Source organism: Centrocercus urophasianus, unplaced genomic scaffold, assembly GCF_019232065.1.
Source record: "Centrocercus urophasianus isolate 14NV4802_14NV808 unplaced genomic scaffold, USGS_Curo_1.0 seq_13, whole genome shotgun sequence".
Lineage (NCBI taxonomy): Eukaryota > Metazoa > Chordata > Aves > Galliformes > Phasianidae > Centrocercus > Centrocercus urophasianus.
The window spans coordinates 35554081-35568225 of record NW_024884475.1 but is presented as its reverse complement, the minus strand read 5'-3'; the positions used below and the strand labels follow the sequence as shown (position 1 = coordinate 35568225).

Here is a 14145-nt window from a genome sequence, read left to right as displayed (position 1 = left end):
CTAATATTCTTTAGCTAAGCAGCCAAGCTAATAAAATTAGGCTGTGCTCTTAAGCTAATTCCCAAATATTTTAAGAAAAAATCCTTTAGTGCAAGAAAAACACTCCAACATAAGGCACAGCCCTGAATGTATTGCACAATCCAGACTACAGGTCAATAGGAGCTCTATGAGGGTACCTTAGGTCAATGCTTCCTCACAATGAGTTCACGGGGAGAAAAGAGTTTGAAAAACATTCCAGACTTCTGCAGAGTTCTTCTTGCCTTGCAGACAGAGAAGTTACTCTGCAAGGTCCGGAGGGGCAGCCTTAGTGAGCCCTGACATTCTATGACAAATTGAACCATGAAGTTCCAGAAAGTAATAAGTTGGGACAGCTAAATGCATGCCAAAAAGAAAACTGCTCCTTGGATTTTTTCAATCAAGTAGCACTATATTTGGACTGGAAACAGCCTGTGGACAAGCAGGAATAACCATTAGAAGGCAAGTGAAAAGTTCCAAGCAGATGATACTACAGTCAAGGAAGAAACAACTTGAGCGTATCTGGGCACGTTTCCATACTGACTCAAGCAACACTTTTTCCCATGACATCAGACTGAAAACAACCAATATATTATAGCCCATATGTTGATTAAAGAAAACCCAAGCAGTGCAGAGACGTGCACCAGCCTACTGAACACGACTGAACAAAAACTGGACTGCTTGCAAGGCATGGAAGTTAATAAAACAAATAAAAAGCCCCAAGTTTCCAGGATAAGAAGCCTGGGTAAGACTTCTCAGCAAGATGAGGTTGTGAATACCGAGGTAAGGCTGAAAGCAAACTGGCCGGATAAAAATTATACAATCTAACTAGATGACAAATACAATAAATGAACAATGCTTTGAATGCACAGCAGTCATAAGGCTCAGAAAACTGAGAAGTTAGTTACAGATAATCTACTTCGAGAACCTGCTACCTACCTAATGTGATGTGGCATTTACATGAGAAATTTTGGCTGCAGAATGGTTTGTAATTGGGGTTCAGGAGATTTTTTGGCACATCAAGCGTGCTCTTAGCAAAATAATGCTAAGGATTAACATGCAAAAGAAATATATATATAAATGCTTTCGTAAGAATAACGCAGCTTTCATAGAACTGATTTTATTTTAAGAGAAAATAGAAGGCTTGCAAGATGCCAACACAGTCTATTGAGAACAGTTACTAAATCATATTATTTAGTAACTAAAAATAGCATGGTACCTTTTGATATCCCAAGCAAAAACAAAGCCATATTCTGCCTGAAAAAGAGTTACTAGGAGTAACATACTGGTGCTCTTTAGAGAAGAGCTGGGAATTCCACTCTTACTTTAAGATGGCCTAATAACAGTAGTGCTTACTGCATGCAGCTGAATTTACTGAGACATTTGATCAGACCTTAAATGATATAATCTGTTCGTGCTGCATAATAAGAGACCACAGGCTATCTTCGTTCTTTCTCAGAGTACATGAAGTCATAGTTAGAGGTCTGTCAAATGGAGGGAAATTTGACTAGTAGGATAAATATGCAGGTGGTTACATTCCAGTTGTTTTAGCAAAAATGATACAAGCTTATAAAGCTCATTAGCCGTGGAATACCATGAAATGAAGCGTCATTTATAGGGGAACTTATGTTTATAGGGGAATTAATGGTCAATAACATTTCTTTTGGTTTAGACAGTACTAAACACATTCACAAAGGTAAGAAATGCCTTGTTTATTAACCAGATTTCTGAAAACAATTCACTTGGAGTTTCTTTTCTTATTTTTTTAATGAATATATGTAAAGGCATGGTTTTCCAGTCTTGTGCATTCATTTTCACTTCTTTATATAGCTCCCAGATGCTTCAGATCAAGGAATGACTGGTGAGCAAGCCACATTGTGAGAGTAAAAGATGAAAGACCAAAAAAAGGTTTGATAAAACTCAAGTGTTGTAGCAAAACAAAAAAAATAGTAGAAGTGTGCTTCCTGTAAGCAGGTGATCCTCCTGAGACAGCCTCAACAGCAAGCTGTTATCTGACAAAAGAATCTTCAAGGTCCTCAGTTTTAATAATTACCTCCCACATCTTTACAAATCTAATTGTGTCACTGTGCATCTGCCACAGTTACCTGGAATGTTTCCATGTTCCACTCAGTTTCTTAGAAGTTGAATACTACTGCCAACAGGACATTAATGTCTGCATAGGGCATTTGCACTGATCTTTAGTGCTTAAGGCAAAACTTAACAGCTATTTTTGTCACATCTTCCATCTTCCTCCTTGCAAGAAATCACCAAGTTTTTGAGTGAGACATATGGAAGTATGCCCACAATTCTTCTAGTGATATCACCATTTGAACCCTGATCTGTTCTCCAAGGTGGAGAAATTGTGGTCTGGTCTGCTGGTAACAGTTGCCAGTACAGGGAAGCTGCAGTTTAGAGCATCTTGTATCTAATGTAACATTTTGATTGGGAAGAAATAAATCTGTTGCAGGCACAGAAGTGGTTTTAAATGGGTTCTCCCTGTTCCTCCTCTTTTCACTTCCTCAGCACCCTGCAGGCATAAGAACAACCATGCCAGAAAACGCACAACTTTAGTAATCTTTTTCCACCAGCATCCTCTGGAACATTGGCTTGCTAGAATTCCCATGAAGCAAAGATAATGTCCAGGCAAGCATGGACTTCTTTAATCTAGATGGGGATAATTCCAAAGTCCAGTCAGAGCAAACATTTTGAAAATGGTCCTAGAATGGTATAAATTACAAAAACTTCATTAACCCAGATGCATCTAACAGCTTTCATCAACAGACTTGCACATGGTTTAAGGCTATTTTGGATGGCGGCAGCACTTGAATTTTCTTCTGACAGAAAGAAGTCTAATGCATTTTTAGAAAAAAATAAAAGACTATAATGAACTCATCTTAAAACAGTACTAATTTAATAAATGCATAGTCTAAAGATTGTCAAAATATATGGACAAGTATCAGTGAACAGTTTTTTTGAAAGAATAATCTCATATATTTATAAAGAGAAAAATACATATTCTAGGTTCGATTTGAAACCATAGTCATAGAAATTAAGTACCTATCATTTTTCCATGCTCATAAGAAAGTTACACAGGGTAGAGAGCACATGAGGCATTGGCACAGGTTGCCCAGAGAGGTGGTGCATGCCTGGAGAGGCTCTGAGCACCTGATCTAGTTGCAAGTAACCCTGTTCATTGCAGAGGTGTTGGGCTAGATGGCCTTTAAGGATTCCCCTTCCAACTCAAATGATTCTATTATTCCATGATGAACATCTCTCTACAGTTCTTTAAATTAATTTAAAAAATGTAATTTAAGCTGCTTAACAGGATACTTAACTGCTCTGCTAAAACTACTATGGTGTAACATGCCAGCATTTTTAAATAGAAAATCCAGATATTTTCACATTTAGTCTTAGCATACTCTATTTGCATAATTTCTTTTATGATACTATTTACCTTAGTGTATGAAAAGCAACTGAATGGCACTGCAGAATACCATGAACTGCTAGGTAAAATAAACTATAGTTTATTGGACTGAACCAGCTGTTCAACATGTCTTTTCAAAAAACATGTTAAATGCTACATCTTATTTTTCGTGCACCTCAGCAATTCTTCATTTTGGCTGGAAAATCAGAATATGAAATGACTGTTCCTGCAGCATTGTGAGTGTGCTATGGCCAAGAAGTCCTGGAATTGCAATAGTGTATTTTTTGGGGTATATTCAATGTTCAACTAAATCTCAAAATATTTCTTGGCTCTCCTGCCATTAACTGGTCCTTGAACTCACCATTCGTGTTCAGCAGTGGAGGGGCTTGCATGGCCATCTGTTTTGACAAATGTTTTCCGTTGTCTGCATGGCTGACAGAACATTAGGCACATTTAAAAAGAGATTAAAAAAAAGATGCTCTCCGATTCATTCAGAATTTCTCAATTACTCAGAAATCCAATCAAACGTAGCTGACTGTGTATCAAACTAATTGTAGATCAGTTTGTAAAGGATTTTAGTTTGTCATAAGCCACTAGTCTTGGCAAAGTCTTCCTAGCTGCATAGCAGTTAATCTGAGCATCTGTCTGCTCTTCATTTCTTCTGTCAAAAAAATGTATATATAAGTGGAAAATCATAGCTAGAGGCATTCTGCATAAAATTGTCTTACATGCTGATTCAAAAGGAGGTACAAGTTATAACCATGTACACTGAGAAGAGCATTTATGCAAAGTCAGACTTTTTTAAAGTTATTAAAACTAGCAACACATAAACAGCTTTAAGAATAGGGCTCTATCTTTCTTATAAGAAAGCTAAAGAAAGACAGATGGTTTCAAATTGTTAGTTTCAGGTGTGACTTAAATAGCTTTGGCATAGCGATAGGAAAAATGACATCTCAGAATTTTTGTATTCAATGCCGTTAAGTTCTTATTTAGCCTGCAAGAAATTTTGATAATAACTTTAATTTTTAATAAGTTCCATAGCATAAGAGCATGAAGCAAATGTTTCTTCAAATCAGAATCCTCATTTCAGAGTATCTTCCTAAAGCAATGTCTAACACCATAGCTCTCCAGCAGAAAAGCTAGCACGAGTCAGCTACACTTCATTTGTTTTTTAAATGAAGCCAGTCTCTGGCACGTAGACCTGGGTATCTGCTGGGTACTCTCATTAGCAGGAGAAAGCCCAATCTCATTCCAGAAGCAATCATCTGCATAGCCCTCCGGATCTCAAGACCACATTAGATTGGTGTTAACAGATGATCTATGTGCTGTGCAAGTTCCTCAGGAACTGAGCCAATTGCCTGCATGACACAGGAGGAAAGTATTTTTTTTCCACTCCTTTTCCATATAGAATTAGTCACTTATATCACGATGATGTTTTCTTCACTCAAGCAGTAGCTAGAAATTGATTATAAGCAGAAGTTCCTTGTGCCTTCTTTAAGTGTAAAACTCTTCAACATAGCACACATCAGCTTCTGGAGCAGCTACTTCATTAGCCTCTAGAAGGTAGAGTCAGGCTTATTCCCAAATTTGAAATGAAAAAAAAAGCACTACTGACTGACCAGAATCACGAAGATTTCTTACCTTCCTCTGTAATATGCTTTGTATCCTCAGTTTAACAAAATCTGAGTTTTTGAAGCAAGCCTGATGGCAAAATAAATCCCAGTGTCCTAAAGTGTGATTTTACTCAAAAATAAGCACGTAAAAAAGCTTTAATTCTGCCTAATATTATAAAGCATGACTTGAAGGTATTTCTTAATTTCACATCAAAAAAATCAAGTTTAGACACTGAAAGTATCAACCCTGGTCCATTCTGGTTAACACAGTCATCAGTAATAAGAATTCAGTGACATGTAGGCTTGCCTTAGAAGCAGACAGTTGGAATTTAGTTAGACTAGATACCTTTTGTTTTTTAACTTTGCAGGTCTAGTAGAAGGAAACAAAACAGTGTTAATATTTATTACTAAGCAGATGTAAAGATAAAGTCAGTTCTATCAGGTATTAACACTTTAATTCCCAGTGCACTACATGATGTCATGATGCGGAGTATCGATAACCAAAAATCATAAAACCAAGACATTTGGAGAACAAAAACAGAAGGATCAAATGCTAGGAACTCTTTCTGTGTGCACAGGTACAAGGCGCACAGAGGGGACAGAGCACAGACCTACAGACAGTGCTACTTACTGCCCAGATTGCACTCTGCATAATAAAGTCATCCCCATTGCTATGCCTGGTGCTAGCTGCCTAGAGAAAATACAAAGAGCAGAGACAGTTGAAGGAAATAGTGCCCACTTACACAGTAGTAACAGAATTAGTTTGTAGCAGCAGTGGGTACCACCATCACTACCTGGAACAACAGTCCCAGAAGGCAAGTAGCATTCACTTCTCTCCCTCCTGCAGCAGCTTCTCCCCCAGTCCCGGTTTTTTCATACGCCACCTATCACACCCAAACACAAGCAGTGTCTCCCTAGCTATACTTGCCAGGCCAACACAGCACATCCATGTCACTCTGCTATGGCCCTGCTCTCTTGGCCAAGACTGATACCACCACCAAGTGCAGCACTAAGAGAAAACTGGTAGCCTTTTCCTCCTGAGATGCCAATGGCTCTAGTGAATCTCTATCCAACAACAGTTACCTGAAAACGGTTGTCTTGTATCTCAGCTAGAAAATTTCACACAGGACTGAAAGCTGACATCATTGCATTTAACTTAGAATGGCTGGATGGCACCAGCAATAAATGAACAATATCTCTGTGTGACCAAGTAGAACATAAGTAAAAATTGGACTTGGTTGTTCAATTTGTTTAACTGAAACATGTGAATGATCATTCTAAAAATTACACTGTTGGATTTCTCAGAAATGCACTTTCTTCGGTAAGAAATGCTGCTAAGGATCAGTGACTGCCTGGGGTGATACAGGATTTGTCTTCCAGATTTCAGATTTTTCTTGTACTTATTAGATCCCAATTAGTTCTCATTTCATTTTATATCCATCTGCTTTGCTAATCGGTCTCTTGAAACTCTAAAAAATCAGCTTCAGCTTTTATCCTACTTTTCCCCCTACATTTGGTAATTTACTATTTCACTGTCTCCCTTCTTTACAATCCAGTCCCATCTTAGTCACTGTATCCTTTAATCTCTTAAAACTACATGCTTGTTTAGATTATGTCTTTATAACCAAAAACCTCTGCATCTTCTCCTTGAAAGGAAAGAACAAAGAAACACTGTTGCATGCCAATACCAACAAATTGCTATTAGCCTCATTTTATTTTTTTCTGGAGCTAAGATGGATGAGATATTTTTGGTATAGGGAAAATGTATATTTAACTAAATAAATGTACAAGCACTGCCACAAAATGCTTTTAGGCAGATAATATATGCAGACATTTATGTAAAATCACTGAACATCACCATCTGAGTTACTTTCATTCTGTGTAAGACAGCAATCTTTTAGCAGTAAAAAAGCATTTGGGGGAAAAAAAAAAAAACCCACAACTCTTCTTCAGAAGTCTAGTGTGATGTCCTAAAGTTTCTTAAGTTTTCCATAGGACTTTATTTCCGCGTGGCCTTGGTATCACGGTAAAAGAGACATAAGCAAGCTTTAAAAAGTTGGTTTTAATTGGCCTGTGCACTAGACTTCATCATGCTCAAGTGCTAACTTCAGTGTCATAAGTATAAGGTTCTGCCTACATGCAGCACTGTGCAAAGTTTGGTCCACTAATGCTCTTGAGATATATATGGAAACTAGATACGCATCTATGTAACTGGAGATTGTTTTCAACACTCTTATGCTATGGCTTCACATACAGTCTTTCTCCTTATTCATCACAGTCTCAAAACTCCCTAGCAATGTTATTTATTATCTGCTATTCTCTGGCCTTTTTGAGCTCATCTGTCATACTTCCACAGAGACAATCCAAGTAAAATTTCAGGAACCATTTTTGAAGCTTATGAATCATTTTACTGTTCCTATACTAAATAGGTCTGCCTAAATATTTTCTCTAACAGCAATAAATTCAGTCTTCCTATTTTAAGAACAAGAATTTCCAGCCTCTTATTAGAATCATGAGAATCATGGAAGCTTGATAAGGTTGCCAATTATGATAAATTAAGTAAGAGTAAAAAAAAAATTAAAATAAAAAACTAGTAAAGAAAACTACAATTAATTCTGAGTTTTAAGATGAGCTTTTGCAATTTCTGTGGAAAACATATACCAGACACAATCAGCCTTGCATAACTCAAATCACAAGATGTGTTTCTAAAATATTTGACTTACCCAACTTTGAATTGAATAATGGATTTAATTTGTCGGAATAAAAAAAGAAAAGATGAAGACTAATTGGGCATCTGAAGTTCCAAGTAGATGAATCACATTGTCACATACAACGTGAATTGTACAATAAGATTTTTTTGTGCATGTCATTCCTATGTGATGGTGGTGAGACACTGGAACAGCTTGCCCGGTGAGGTTGTGAAGAATTCCAGGCCAGGTTGGATGGATTTGAGAAACCTGTTCTAGTGGGAGGTGTCCCTGCCCATAGCAGAGGGGCTGGAATTAGGTGATATTAAAGGTCTCTTTCAACCCAAACCATTCTGTGATTCTGTTCTATGATTCAATGACTTGTGTCACATGCAACAGTCATCATATACATATATAAATCAAGTGCTAGACATACAATTAGATTAAAAAACTGTTTCAAAACCATTTCAGCCTTGAAATTTAGTCGCAAGTTAGCACTCCCTTTCTACAGATTAGTCCATCTCTTGCTGATCGTAACTGAATCAAAATCAGAACAACCATGTTTCATAGATTTTTCACATTGTTTAGGCACCTCCCTATACTATAGTCAGAGCCACGCATCATAGATACCAAAAGTCTGTCTGAAGCATATCCTTAACCTGTCAGTCACTTATCAGTGCACAACAGAAATATGTTGGTATGTCCAGGTGCATCAGTTGTTTCTGGGTCATCCCACATGCAGAAAGAATTTTAAGATGTCTCAAAAGGCGGTGACAACTCTTGTTGAATCATACAACAATATCATAAACAGATTGCTGAAACACTAAAATTCTACTTCTAATGCTAACTGACAAGAACAACAACATACAAAGCTGCTTTAAGCAGCTGCTCAGCATCACTGCAGAAGCCAGTGAAGGTAAGGTAGTACTCACTTGAGGCTTCTTAGATCATTTATCAGGTTGACTCTCACGTTGCCAGTTCTTGTATGAGGAAGGCAAGGGCATTTATTGGTTTGTTCTTGTCGATTTGTTCTTGAATACCAGAAGGCTTTGATATAACACCTAGATAAGATTAGCTTCATGAAATTAAGTAAATCTGGACATTATTTCACAGAATCACAGAATTGTAGGGGTTGGAAGGGACCTCCAGGGATCATTGAGTCCAACCCCCCAATTATTTATGATTTTACTGTGGTCAAGTGCCATTTTCCTCCAGAAGCACTTTATCTAAAAGCGCAACAAATGTCATCGCATTTGTCCAGATCAAACTTCCACTGCAGCAGCACAAAGCATCCCTTTTTAAAGAAAGTCATTTGAGTTTTCATATATAACTCCTCTCATTAGTTTTAATTTAATTCCTAGATTACATAGTAATTCCCTAAGTGTGTATCCTAGTTAAATATTATAAATAAGATCTTATGGGAAACAACCATTTAATACAAAAAAAAAAAAAAAAAGTCATTTTCTCATTAACTATACGTTGGGAGATCAATTTTCTTTCTGAAATGTAACTCTTCACCTGTTTGTCTTTCATTTGTCCTCGCTAACAAAACATGAGAAAAGAAACAAACAAAAAAAGCTAAAGAGGAAAAAACAAATAACTCATTTTCTGTATTCATACTATCAGATTAAACAAGTTTCTTTATAAAAAGGTGAACGACAGCCCAGGGTACACGCCTAGCCTAGAATTTAAAATATTCAAGATTAGTATTTTAAAACTTGAGACAATCTTAAGCAGGAATAATTCAAGTTTCTCCTATCATAATTGGCAGATATTAGGCCCTGAAGACTTTTGTATTATACTAAGTGATTTTTTTAAATACTTAAAAAGAAAAGTCCTGCACGTGCACTCTCTTTGAGGAACCATTCCTTCACCTCCACAAGAAGAGACTTTGCTCATAGGAATGACAGCAAAAGCAGCCAAATGATTTGTGGGTTCACATTTTATTTAAAAAGGTGATTGTTTAGCCAGTAAACGTGTATCAAAGGGAAGAGTGAAGCCCAGTGATATTATCTATTAAACATTTGAAGAATAAAACTAAGAAATATTCTGATTTGATTTAGTCCGTATGACATTTTTATGTCCACGTCAAACTAACAGGTCATTAATATCCAGATCAATGTAAACAAGGGAATTGAGCTAAGAAGTCTTGTTCAAAGTAATAAAACTTTTACTCACACTCAGCATGTGCATCAAGACTTCGTAACTTGGCAGCCCTGAGCAAGTACTCTGAGAATCAGCCATCCAATGGCACAGAACAGAATCAGTCAGCATCTGTTAACAAAATCCTTGCACAGCTATGGAAAAACCAATTACCATCTGCATTTTTCCCCCCAGAGAAAGCTGGCTATGTATGGGAAAAAACAACAGACAACAAATTGCATGTGGTATGGACTTCAAGTTTTTCCTTTTGCCTTCTACGCAGAAGAGACTCTTTGCAACCAAAGTTCTTTCACAGACTTTGACTTCCTAAAGAGCCACAGGAGAATTTGGTCATCCAAACATCTCTTCCAAAGGCAGTCTTGTTTTACTCTGAAATATTCTTAAATGTCAGGATTAGCAGATAACAAGCACATATGTCATGAAAGACATGCTTTTATTCAGGAGAAGATATTGGATATCAATTTTAAATTTAGATATTTTCAGTTTCAGATGTTCTCATTTACCTCTGATTTCTGCCACTCAGTTTCTTTGAGCAGACTATTCTACCACAGCATATCAAAGCAATAAGTGGTACAAAGCAGAATAGAATACTAAACAAAAAAAAAAATATCATTCTTGGTATATTATTTAATTGTGCAGTATTTATTAGAATTTACAAAGACAGTATACCAGCATTTAACTCCATATACTAATAAACAGAATTAACTATTATAGCTGCATGTTGTTACACAGATACAGTAACTTTTAAATATCTACCGTCAAGTAAGAATTCATTAGTGATAGACAACCTTCAGGTAACAGCAAGTCTTATTTTGAACTAGCCTGAAAACAAAGTTGTTTGAGTTTCTCTTGTATCTTTCCAATGCCAAAGGAACAGTCCTGGGGTATGTTACTCTAATTGCAGAACTGAATAGGAAAGCCCCACTGTTTTCAGCGGTGAATCCAATTTGTTTTAAATACTTTTTTTTTAAATTCAAAAACTAATTTTTAGATTTTTGTAAAACTTAAAAATTTTCCTGAAGGTCTCTAGCAACTTATACAAATACTAGTATAATATATGTATGTATATACACACAATCATTTTAACACAGTGATAGATCAGCACTAATTCAAAGATAAAGAAGAAACTGATACAAGAGGTTGCAATGAGTAGCTGAATCAACAATATGACTAATGGTATGAATTTCAGCTGACAGCACATCTTTGTGTAAGACCACGACAAAGATAACTGGTCAGAGAAGAATGATGACTTAAGAGATACTTTCCAAAGCACAAAGTAAATGCAAGCAGATAGTATCTTCAGTGCACATGAAAACAGAGTTGGTTGTCAAGGCCTACAGTATTCATTGCCCGCATACCAAGATATGGCTGTGTATTTTTCATTAGTACATCTTTCCACTGTTTCAGAATGTTACATGCCAATTATAGTCGTATTTAGCCGTGGTCATTTATTTCAGCAAATATAATAATGTCAAACACTTTTTAAAGGAACACAGGCAGATGTGGCTAGAAGCAATGTCTGATTTTAGCTACAGAACTGCTAAAACCAATCAACACTCACATCTTGCTTCTCCTCTATGCCATGTACCATAACAGGTCCCTAAGTAGTGTACTGTGTTTACCAAATAAAATTTATGTTATTTCAGTCCTACTTGTAATCATTCTGAAAGTTTAATTACTGTTTCCACTTACATATTTTTTTGCTCTGTAGTGTTAAATAATAAATAAAATTGATTTGCTTTGGACAATTCCTGGGGCTAGCAAGTTCTAGAAGGCTGGTGGATCTCTATTAATTTGTTGTTCATTTCACTGCCCAGGAACTATGCTGGGTTCTGGATTATGGAGGCTTTAAAGGCAAACCCCTTTGATGTCTTTGATGTAGGGGGGATTATACAGTGTTAATTACTTGGAAATTAATTACTATTTCTGATAATGCAGACAGGAGCAGAATACACTGACTTTCTCATCTATATTTTTGTTATGGGGACAGAAAGTGATGAAAAATGATCTCTTATGACATTAAACCCAATCTCTGTTGCCACAGGAACCATTTTATCTAATCTTTCACAAACTCTAGCAGAGAAGTACCTTGCCTTCTTGCCATCTTTCAGTCAAATGAATACCTGCTTCAGAATCTCTGCTTTAAAAATTAAAAGCCTCTTCTACTTTGCAATCTAAAATGGCTTTAAGTGACCATGAATTCATTGTGTCAGCTTTATCACATAGCTTAAATTACCTTATCATTATTCATTTTCAATGTATTATTAAAGAACACGTTACCCCTCTCCTATTTAGCTAGTATAACAAAAAAAAAAAAAAAAAAAAAAAAAAGCATTCTCTTTGACGAGTAGAAGCCATGGCTGCAACTATTTCTACTGCTGTTCATAGGCATTCCAACAGAGAATTACTTAGAACCAAGTGATGAGCTCATTTTAAGGGCTGTTTTCAACCAGATTTTCTCTTCCAGATGGCATATGAATTAGAACCTTCTATCATGGACTTAACAAGTAGTGGGTTGCTGTTAATTGTCATTTCCAGGTTTTAATGTTGTTCATGAGCCCCTAATAAATCTGTTGTTCCTCTTACTCAAAAATTAGATAATTAATTCTAATTTTTAAAAGAGTACAATTCACGCCCTACTTTCTGCTTCATTATATTCCTGCCTTGACTTTTGGCTGTATATTTCTTACATAATAAGCAGTAGATCAAAACTTCATGTTTGTTGAGATTTTCTTCATATCTTTTTCAGGTTAAGTTTCTTGAGGGAATTTACAGCATAGATCAAGCACCTACCCAAATTCTTACTCTGGTGAATAGTCCCTAAACAGAAAACACACCATATACCATGCATTTACATAGCATATGAATACTTCGTATTTTTAATATTTCAGTTGCCTGACAATTGCAGGCCTTCAGGCAAAGCCCTGAAGAATAAGCTACACGAGACCAGTTGTCAGGTATGTATAAAGCAGACAGAAGCTGGGTCTTTCAGAATTGTGTTATGAAAGCTTAGGGTACATAAAGCCACAAATATCTTGTTTCTGGCATCTCAGATGACAGCAGAGCATCAAGGCCAAGACTACTCTGCCATTAGCAAGACCTATCAGCAGACACATTCCTCCCAGGACGCAGGCATACTTTGGGTTTTTTTGCATGATTAATGCTATGGTAGCTACGCATTGTAAAGTGCAGACATATAAAAAGTACCATAACCAAAGCCTTAGGAGGGGAAATGTGCAGATGTTCAATCATCCCTGCAGCAGGGATTTGTAAGAAGAGACCAAGTTCATACTGCGTAACAACAAAAACCACTTGGCCAGTCCATCTACAGATGAGCTCTCCAAAGAAGTTACTTTAACCTAAGGCCAAATTCACAGCTGTAAGACATATAAATGCCCTGGGAGGAAAAATTCCTCCCTCAGCCCCCAAGGTATTTTCCAGCACAAAGCCCAGCTGATAGGTCTGCGAATAATTCAGAATTATATATTATTCAAAATCCTGCATTTTAATAGTTTATTGAAAACCAGATCTGATGGAAACTTATCAGAGAGGTCAAAAAACAGAAGTGTTGTATGCATGCTTCCCCTGTACACATCAAGAAATAAAAACCCAAACAAAAAAAGTCTATTTGCACTTGTAATAAGCACTAGTCACAGGCTCTGTACAACAGATTCAAATTCACTAGACAACATTAGGCTCTTACAAATACTCCTTCAAGAGAACATGCACTATGGAATTGAATACATAAACTCGGTAGGAGCTCTCTAAGCCCCTAAGTGCAAACTAAATCTCTCAAAGCACTAACTTTCTATTAAATATGCATACAAATTTAAGACACAATAACCTTGCATGCTAAAGAGAAAGAAAATCCACAGAGTTACTTCTCAGGCTATCTTCCTGTTTGTTTCAGGACTACTGGAATAACATCTGCTTTGCTTTTAGAAATCTCTTCTCCTCTGCCACCACGCACTAACACAAAAACAAAACAGAACTAGGTATATGTTGTATACTAAGATGTACACACAGTACATTCATTTGGAAGCTCATGAGGCTCCTGAGCTTGCCACACAAACAGCTATTTTTCATCTGTTTTCTTGAGTAAATAATTCAAGGAAAAAAAAATGTTGTGTTCTTTCAGTACTTTGGAATGTGTGTTGGGGCAAGAAGGTATTATGTTGGATTTACTGTGCTTTTTGATATTTCTGTCTCAGTTACTCAAGATCAAAGCCAAACTCCCCCTCAC

The 14145-nt window shown here is 36.6% G+C and overlaps 1 protein-coding gene across 1 annotated transcript in view; it reads left to right on the top strand.

Annotated features, from left to right (window-relative positions):
• The first annotated feature begins 270 nt into the window (after window positions 1-270).
• Window positions 271-14145, top strand: part of PDE5A (phosphodiesterase 5A) — a 132609-nt gene continuing 118734 nt past the window's right edge. Inside the window, exon 1 of the mRNA XM_042812314.1 lies at window positions 271-798. The gene's annotated coding sequence lies outside the window, so the exon portion shown is untranslated. The remainder of the gene's footprint in view (window positions 799-14145) is intronic.